Source organism: Peromyscus californicus, unplaced genomic scaffold, assembly GCF_007827085.1.
Source record: "Peromyscus californicus insignis strain IS unplaced genomic scaffold, ASM782708v3 Scaffold_16__1_contigs__length_79575227, whole genome shotgun sequence".
NCBI lineage: Eukaryota > Metazoa > Chordata > Mammalia > Rodentia > Cricetidae > Peromyscus > Peromyscus californicus.
Window position 1 is genome coordinate 38,438,256 of NW_026294458.1, and position 8,377 is coordinate 38,446,632.

At 38.2% G+C, this 8,377-nt stretch overlaps 1 long non-coding RNA gene across 1 annotated transcript in view; it reads right to left on the bottom strand.

Annotated features, from left to right (window-relative positions):
- Window positions 1-3,565, bottom strand: part of LOC128111519 (uncharacterized) — a 50,639-nt gene extending 47,074 nt beyond the window's left edge. The window contains exon 1 of the long non-coding RNA XR_008218671.1: window positions 3,481-3,565. This is a non-coding gene — a long non-coding RNA (uncharacterized LOC128111519). The remainder of the gene's footprint in view (window positions 1-3,480) is intronic.
- Between the last annotated feature and the right edge of the window lie 4,812 nt (window positions 3,566-8,377).

Consider the following 8,377-nt stretch of genomic DNA (forward strand, 5'->3'; position numbering starts at 1 on the left):
AAAGCTGAATGTGTTCTTTCTATCTGCTTCGGTGACTCTTTAGTATATGTTTCTTGGTTTCTGTTCTTCATTCAGGTGTCATAATCTCTCACCTAGAATCCTTCTGTTGTGAGCATGTTTTATGCATTGATAGTTGTTCAGTTAATGTTTCTAAGAGAAGACAAGTGTTAAATATTCCTATTCCACCCTCTTCCTAACCCCACTCTCCCTGGAATTTCTGTTATTTTTTATTGATCTGATTTTCCACTATGCATTCACTTCTCTTACTAGAAACACAGACTGTGGTTGTGGCTGCTATTCAGTAGCCTAAAGTCCAATGCACACATGGCACCACACAAACCTGTGTCAGGAAGTAAAGGAAAGGGAGTTTACCCTTTCACAGAGACCACAACTTGTATTTGAAAAGTAAAAACCTGAGGTTCCAAAACACTAAATCCCTTCCTGCATAGTAAGTTAAAGACATGTTAAATTCACAGGACAACCTCCTTGTTCCAAGACCAGAGTTATTCCACTGCTCCTGCCCCTGGCATGAGTTAATAAATTCTACAGTTCTCTGCTATGAGCATGTTACTCCCATCTGTTACCATGTCCCACTGATAATGTAAACACCAGGCCACCAACATCTTATCAGCTTGTATTGAGCTGTTTTCCTAGCCCTAGTAAAGAATCTGAATCTGTGTTTCCATACACTTTCAGCTGAACTGATAGCACAGTGTTACAGCTGACAGGATTTAGGAATAAATTTTGTAGTGATGGAGGCAGATTTCTCAAAGTAAAACTAACTAAAATCAAATTCATGCGTAAGCATCTTGCTACTCAATGTGAAGTCCAGCAACATTAACATTTCTCAAGAGATTCTTAGAATGCAGGGTCTTAGTCCTAAATACAGATCTGCAGAATTAGAATCAGCAAGGTAAGATGCAGAAGTGATTCCTAGGCACGTTAAATTTTGGGAAGTGTTGTCCCAGACCACGTGAGCACCAAGCAGAGCTTCCAGCTGAAAAAATGACAAATGAGTTATAGTTGTGAGGATCTTCTCAGATCTCAGAAGAGCTGATTCTGTCATCACAGCCCAGTTCATTCTCAGGACCAACCTCCCTCCATCACTGTGATGCCCTACACACATCTCATATGCTGTAAAAACACAGGCATGGATTTCCTGTATGTGGTATTCACACAGAAAGAAAGTACTATGTACATTCCATACCCTACTCACAGAAAAAACACTGGAATGAAAGCACTATCCTAACTATTGACTATGAACATGTGTAAAAAACGTGAGCTAATTTTTAGAATACTTTCATGTCATGAAATGTCATGTAAGCATCAAATGATTCCACCAGAATTCTCTAAATAACATATCTACCTCTTTGTTTGAGGACCTACTTTTTAATATACCATGAGACAAGACGGTATTCTAGCTGACTGCTTTCTGAAAAGAAAGTGGCATTTAGAATAGGTTGAGACATCTCCTTTTATCTGATAGGAAGCAAAAGCCACTCTATTGAATTAAAAAAAAAAAAAGATAGTACACTCCAAGAATAAGAGAAAGGCAGGTTTATAAACTAGGCCCTTATATTTTGCTATTCAAAAAGTCTACATCTTACCTCTTCTCCAGAAAGATTTTATTTTACATGCTTATTGAAAAAGGAGCATCACTAAAAATAAAGCACGTCGGATGCATTAATCAGGTTCTTTGCAATGCTAGGCACTGCACCAGGGAAGATTTGATGTGTTCAGCCATTTCCATTTGAGCAAACCCATATCCTCTCTGTCTAAGGCAAACTAATACAGTGATCACCAGTCATGATCTTTAATACTTTAAATTTAAGTATAAATTAGTTGACATTTGAATATAAAATAATTAAAATTAAACAAAATTTATAAATTAATTTCTAATTTGCATTTCCTATAGTTTAAGTGCTCAAATGCCACATATCACTAGTGCCTAACATGATGCTAATACAGACATTAAATGTTTAAATTTCCATAGAATGTCTTTTGGAAAGGGACTACTCTATACTTTCGCAGTACACTGAATTCCCTCCCTATATTCATGCATAAAAAGAAAGACTACTGTTTTATATTACTATTCTCTCTTTATATAACTGGTGCAAGCCCTATTAGTTATATTTGTCATGTTGCTGCTGTTTAACAAAGTTCACTTACACTTGTAAGATCAGTGAGCCAACTTCACATTGACTCTCAAGAGTCCTCTCCTTTGCCCAGCTCCCGGGTTTGGAGTGAGACTCCTCTACCATTACAAGGAGATCATGACACAGAACACATGCCAAGAGAAATATAGTTAGAGATGTTTTGCCATGACCCACATTCTCCTTTTCTACTCTATCCTTAGGGCATTCCCACACCATTCTTGTACCACCACAATGGCCACCAGTAAAAAGAATTAAACTCTGTCTGCTAGGTTATTTGTTCAATCCTCATAAATATTCCCATTTACAAAGTCATCCATTCTACAAATACTCATTGATAAACAAGTATATCCCCAGCTGCGTGCTTGTCTCCAAAGGCACTGTGGTGGATATGACATATGGGCTCTCTTTCTGCTTGGCACTTACCATTTAGTAGGAAACAATGAACAAGGGATTACACATGCCAGTGTTTCAAGACAAGGGAAATACCAAATGATGAAAACAGAAAGCCTGACCTAGTCTCCTGAGCTAGGTAAGAGTCTATGAGCAAGTGATAGATTGATGTTTGAAAGATAAGATCATATTTAGAATTGTTTTTAAGAAAAAGGAATGTGATTACAAATCGTGGTAACATCATATTCCAAGGCTTTGAAACTTAAAAGAACAAAACAAGAATTAGAAGACTCATTTATGGAGGTGGAGCAGAGATGGGCAGAGATCCGAGTAAGGCCACAATGTCACCCACCCCTGATAGGCGTTTGTAGAAGTGACTGTGATTGTGGAGAATTCCGCAGGAAGGGAATGAATGGATTCACAACAAATATTTCAGAGATTCTTTGTAGAATTGTGTTTTAGGAAGCAAACTGGGGTAAAACTAAAAGGTAGAGAAAGAACAGGCCTTCGGATTGAATAGCCGCACGTTTTATCAGTGGAAGGACTGGAAAAGAGAGAGGAGTTTTTAAAATGACTCTCAGATTCCTGGTTTTAAGGATCTTTGGGGTGTTAGTCTGCAAATGCTTGGGGAATGAGACTGTAAAGTTAACTTAGAGACTAGAAGAATAAAAGGTACCTATGAAATGCACTAAACAGGACACACCGACTAGGCAGAATAGATCCGTGGGCCATTATTATGATGAAAATGGAGGCACAGGGTCAATGAGATCATCCGCAAGAGATAATGTGGAGAAAGGAGATGTGCACAGCTAATATAGACACACATCCAGCCCCACAAAGAGCTGCAGATATGTCCCCCTTCAAGATGTCTACAACCCAATAAGCAAATGCCCCATTCTGAATCAGCCAGGATTCAGTCTCGTCTGTCAAGTACCTTCGGTTGGCAAAGGTTCTTCTTCCAGATTTCCTGCAGATTTTCACATTTCCAGATCTTCATTCCTGTGACTGGTGTAGAGCAGAGAGCTAGATATCCCCTGGCTCTGAGCCAGTAGACAGCCTCCCACCATTCCTTGCTACACACTGCCATCTGCTGACTGTCACCCAAGAGACAAACTCCTAGCTTCTGTCTTTGTGTTAATTGGAGATACACACACCCTTTAGGTTGTCTCCTAAGCAAACTAAGCTGTTGTTGCCATTTTAATGGTATCATCAACTTCCCTATAATCCAGTGAAAAATCAAGTTATACAATAACATTCATCACTTTTATGCATCCTTTATTCAAATATTGCTTATGCAAATGTCAAAACATATAGGCATTTTTAATACAGGCAAGGAATTCAGATAATAGGAGTTCTCATAAATTGCCATAGACATGTTTACTATCATATTAAATGTTTTTAATTAGTTTATGGAATTCAATCAACTTTGGGGTAGATTTTTTTCCCTAGATACAAACCAAATTTTGTACCAAAATTTTATTGAATGGTTGATAAAATAAATCAAACTTTCATGGTTTCAATACCAATAACAAGCTTTTGAATAGAGCTCCAATTTTAGAAAGCAACAAAATTAACTCAATATAAGACTAAATAATAAACAATATAAAACTCACAATATAAAAGTACACTTTCTATCCATTTCTATATTTCTCTACTTGCAGATAAATGAAAATTTATAGAAAATTGTTCACACTTTCAAGGATCAGCTAGAACATACATAATGCTCTTAATTCAACAGATTTCAATATGGGCCAAATTTCAATAAGCCAATAAATGAAAATGGATTAAGGTATAGAATTTCATGATGTCATCCTTACTTATAACTCTGAAAACAATCTACCATTTGTTCTTACTTTTGATTAAACTTTTTAATTGTATACAACAAATGATTGTAGGAGTTGTATTATCTAAGATTTCTAACTGATATGAAGTTGAACACCCTCATGTCACTTGAGTTATTATATATAGCATTCAGTTGTTGTAAGAGAAGATAAAAAGGCCAAAGCCAAATTCATCAAATGACAAAATTCTAAGGCAAACCCAAAGCACCAATGTAAAAATCATATCATTCTTAATTACTTAAGTCCCCTACAGTTCCGATGGTTATACCAACATCTCTATGTGTTATGTCTGATCTTTTATCCAAAGCTACATAGAGTGTCCATGTCTGTATATCCCTACTTCAGTCACTAGCTGTAAACTATGTAATCATTGAGTGAGTCATTGATGAATAAATGTGAAGGGTGCTGGGGTATGCAGCAGTAAGTGATGAGTTAAATAAAACAATGACTGCCCTTGCAGTAGCTGAAAGCCTGATGCAGCCGATGTGTAAATCAAGTGAGACAGAAGATGGGAAAGTGCTCAGAAACTCATAAATCATACAAGGAAAGAGTCGCTGGCCTCATACTAAAGAAGAGTTAGAACACAAACATCACTGCAGAGGACAGTTACATCATAAACATGGATCTGAGTCTGACCAGGGGCAGGAAATTAATTACATGAAATATGCAGCAAAATTGAAAGCAAAGATAGAGCTCGGCTTTGCAACTTCTTGCCTATTTGGGGCCTGAGGATTAACTTTGAGATAACCTGGAACGGCAAACAGCCTAGAGGAACTGATGAAACCTCTTACCCTAGTATGTATGTGTGTGCCTGGTCGTTGTTATTCTCTGGTTTTCTTTCTGTCTTCATTCCCAGAATAATACAGAGCAGCAACCAAATTAACAACAGAAGGCCAGATTGCCAGAAGTGCCTCCTCTAAAGACAGGTCTGGTAGGCAGTGAACAAAATGCCAATCCAGTAGATCCAGGCAGTGAATTATGTGAAACATCCGCCCTCAAGTGTTCCATGTTATCAGATAGAGGAAGGAACAGTGCATATCTGAGGAACTTTTGTGCTCGGAAATGTTTAAGCAAAGTCCAAACCAAATTCCCTCCCCAGTGGGTAATTATAAATCAAAACCAGGACGCCACGGGCTTGATTAGTGAACCTAGAGAGCTGTATGAGTCCTGACATAGATAGACACATTCTTAGATTCCCAATAATTATTTTGCTCTTTTCTTTAACACATCAGCTTCCCTTGAGTCACCTTCATATTTCAGCAGTTCATATAGAAAATGCAGGATTAAAGGAGTAATAAAGAGTCCCTGTTAGAGCACATTTCTTTAAAGCCCCTGAATGTTCATGGAATGTTTGCTGCAATGGGCCTAATATTAGCCTCCAGTCGCCAGCTGAAGACACATTGTCTTGCTTCTCTATTTTTGTGACACAAACTTTGAGATAACCTGGAACGGCAAACAGCCTAGAGGGACTGATAACGCCTTTGCATGACAAATGGCTACTACAGTCAACTATTGTGTGTACTTAATTTAACCTTGTTTCAGTCTGTTCAGCCTCCCACAGCAAAACTGACAGACTAAGTGATTTGAAGAACAGAAACTCTCTGTTTTGGAGTCAGAAAATCCAAGGTCAAGCTATCAACTGGACCTGTCTCCAACATTGTCTCTCTCCTCAGCTGGTACATGGTGCAGAGCACCTCCATTGTTTCCTTGAAGCTTTCCCCTTTGCACATTCCCAGTGGTTTCTTCTTCTTCCTATTGGATTAGGGGCCTTACCTTTTGATTGCAGTTGACTTTAGTTATCTCCATAAAGAACCTGTGTCCAAATACACTTAGGTTTAAGACTTCAATATATGAATGCGTCTAGGGGTAGGAGAAGGAATACTCAATCCAGACCATAACACACAAGTATCTATTTAAAAACTGAATTAGAGAAAGATATGGTACAAGGAGCCGGGAAATACAGAGTGTCTCTGACCTCAAAAGGCACATATCTTAATAGAGGGAGATTCATATATGTACAAATATCTAAGGTTCAAATCAGCTGTGAAAAATGTGAATAGTAGAATTTAAGAAAAGAGGAAAAAAGACATTGTCAGAGAAAGTCAGTAGGTGAGTTTAGGCAGATGGTGTAAGATGACAATGGCCTTTAGAATAATTGTGACCTTGCAAATGATGGACTGGAGTAACAAGAACAGAAGCAAAGTAAAAAATCAGTAACCTCTCTTTAACCCAAAAGATACAAAGAATGGAGGGGGAAAACTTCGTCTAAACCATGGAAATCTGGTTGACAACAGGAAAACTGATTCGAGGAACATTCTAGAAATAAGAACAAGAGAATGTAAGGAAATTCATTATTTGTCACAAAGAATTTTTTTCTTAAACTTTTCTTACTTCACTCATTCAAGTATTAGTTCCACACTTCCCTAATTATATCTCTATTAATAGGAGTAGCAAAATATCTTAAACTTGCTTCCTAACATATTCAGACTACATTTCCCAACTTTATATAAAATACCCTCTAATTTTACAAGTTTGAGTGTGTAACATATTATAAGTAGATACTAATAATAATGACCTATTCATTCAGAAATCCCAAAGACCTTAGCTACTAATATATTCCTTAATATATATTTAGAAATTATATCTGAAAGTTAACCTGTAAATGCAATACTGATCTCCCTCTCTCCTTCCTCTTACTCTCAAAACTAAAATAGGTGGGGCACCCTTTGTCTCTCCCTTCATGTCTACAATAGCTTCATTCCACTAAACATTGAGGCTAGCCAGAATCACTCTGGAATTCTACTTCACCTCCGACTCTTTACATTGGGTATCACAGAGACTTGAAAGATTTCCTTTAGATTCTGAAGGTTAAAGTGCCTACAGTGTTCAATCTGAAGCCTAGCAATAAATAAATAAACTACAGATAAATAAAATAAAAGTAACCAGCCTTTTACTCCCATACCTAGTCTTCCATCCCACGAGAATTTTTCCAATCCAATCTGCTTCCAATCCGGATAAGCCTTGTAAAAACAAGAGTCTTCAAGACCCTCCATGGAAATAAATACCTTTTCTTGCTCCTTCGGGAGTAGTGAGAAACTTTTTCGATGCCACATCTTAATCATCCAAAAGTTCGTGTGAGTCTCCTGTCTAGTAGACTGTGACATCATTAAGAACCTGTGTTAACTTGCTTTTTTATTATTGTGGTAAGATGTTTACCAAAATGAGTTTGAAAAGGAAAGGAAAGGGTTTATTTTCATCTTATAAGCTTGCAGCATTGAAGGAACCCAGGGCAGGAACCTGGATGCAGGAACTGAAATACAGACCATGGAGAAACACTGCTTACTGGTCTGTGACCACGACCAAAAGCAACCTGAGGAGGAAGGGTTTATTTCATCTTTTAACTTATAACATTGAAGGAAGCTAAGGCAAGAACCTGGATACAGGAACTGAAACAGACCGTGGAGAAATGCTGCCTAGTAGCCTGCTTGCTTCCATGATGTCTTAAATAGGGTTTTTATTGCAATAACAAAACACCATGACCAAAAGCAGCTTGAGGAGAAAAGGGTCTGTCTCAGCTTACAACTCTCAGGTCATACACCATAACTGAGGGAAGTCAGAGCAGGGACTCAAACTGGGCAGGAACCTAGGTAGAAGAACTGAAGCAGAGTCTATGGTGGCATGCAGCTTACTGGTTTGTTCCTCACAACTTGCTCAACCTGCCTTCTTATAACACCCAAGACCACCATCCCAAGAGTGGCACTGCCCACAGTGAGCTGGGCCCTCCCACATCAACCACCAATCAAGGAAATGCAGTATAAGCTCGTCCACAGACCTATCTAGTGGGAGTATTTTCTCAGTTAAGGTTCCCTCTTCCCAAATGACTCTAGCTCGTGTCAAGCCAACATAAAACTACCTAGCACACATGGCTTACTCAGCTTATATTCTTATATAACCTGGAACCACAGTGGGCTACGCCCTTCTGCTTCAACC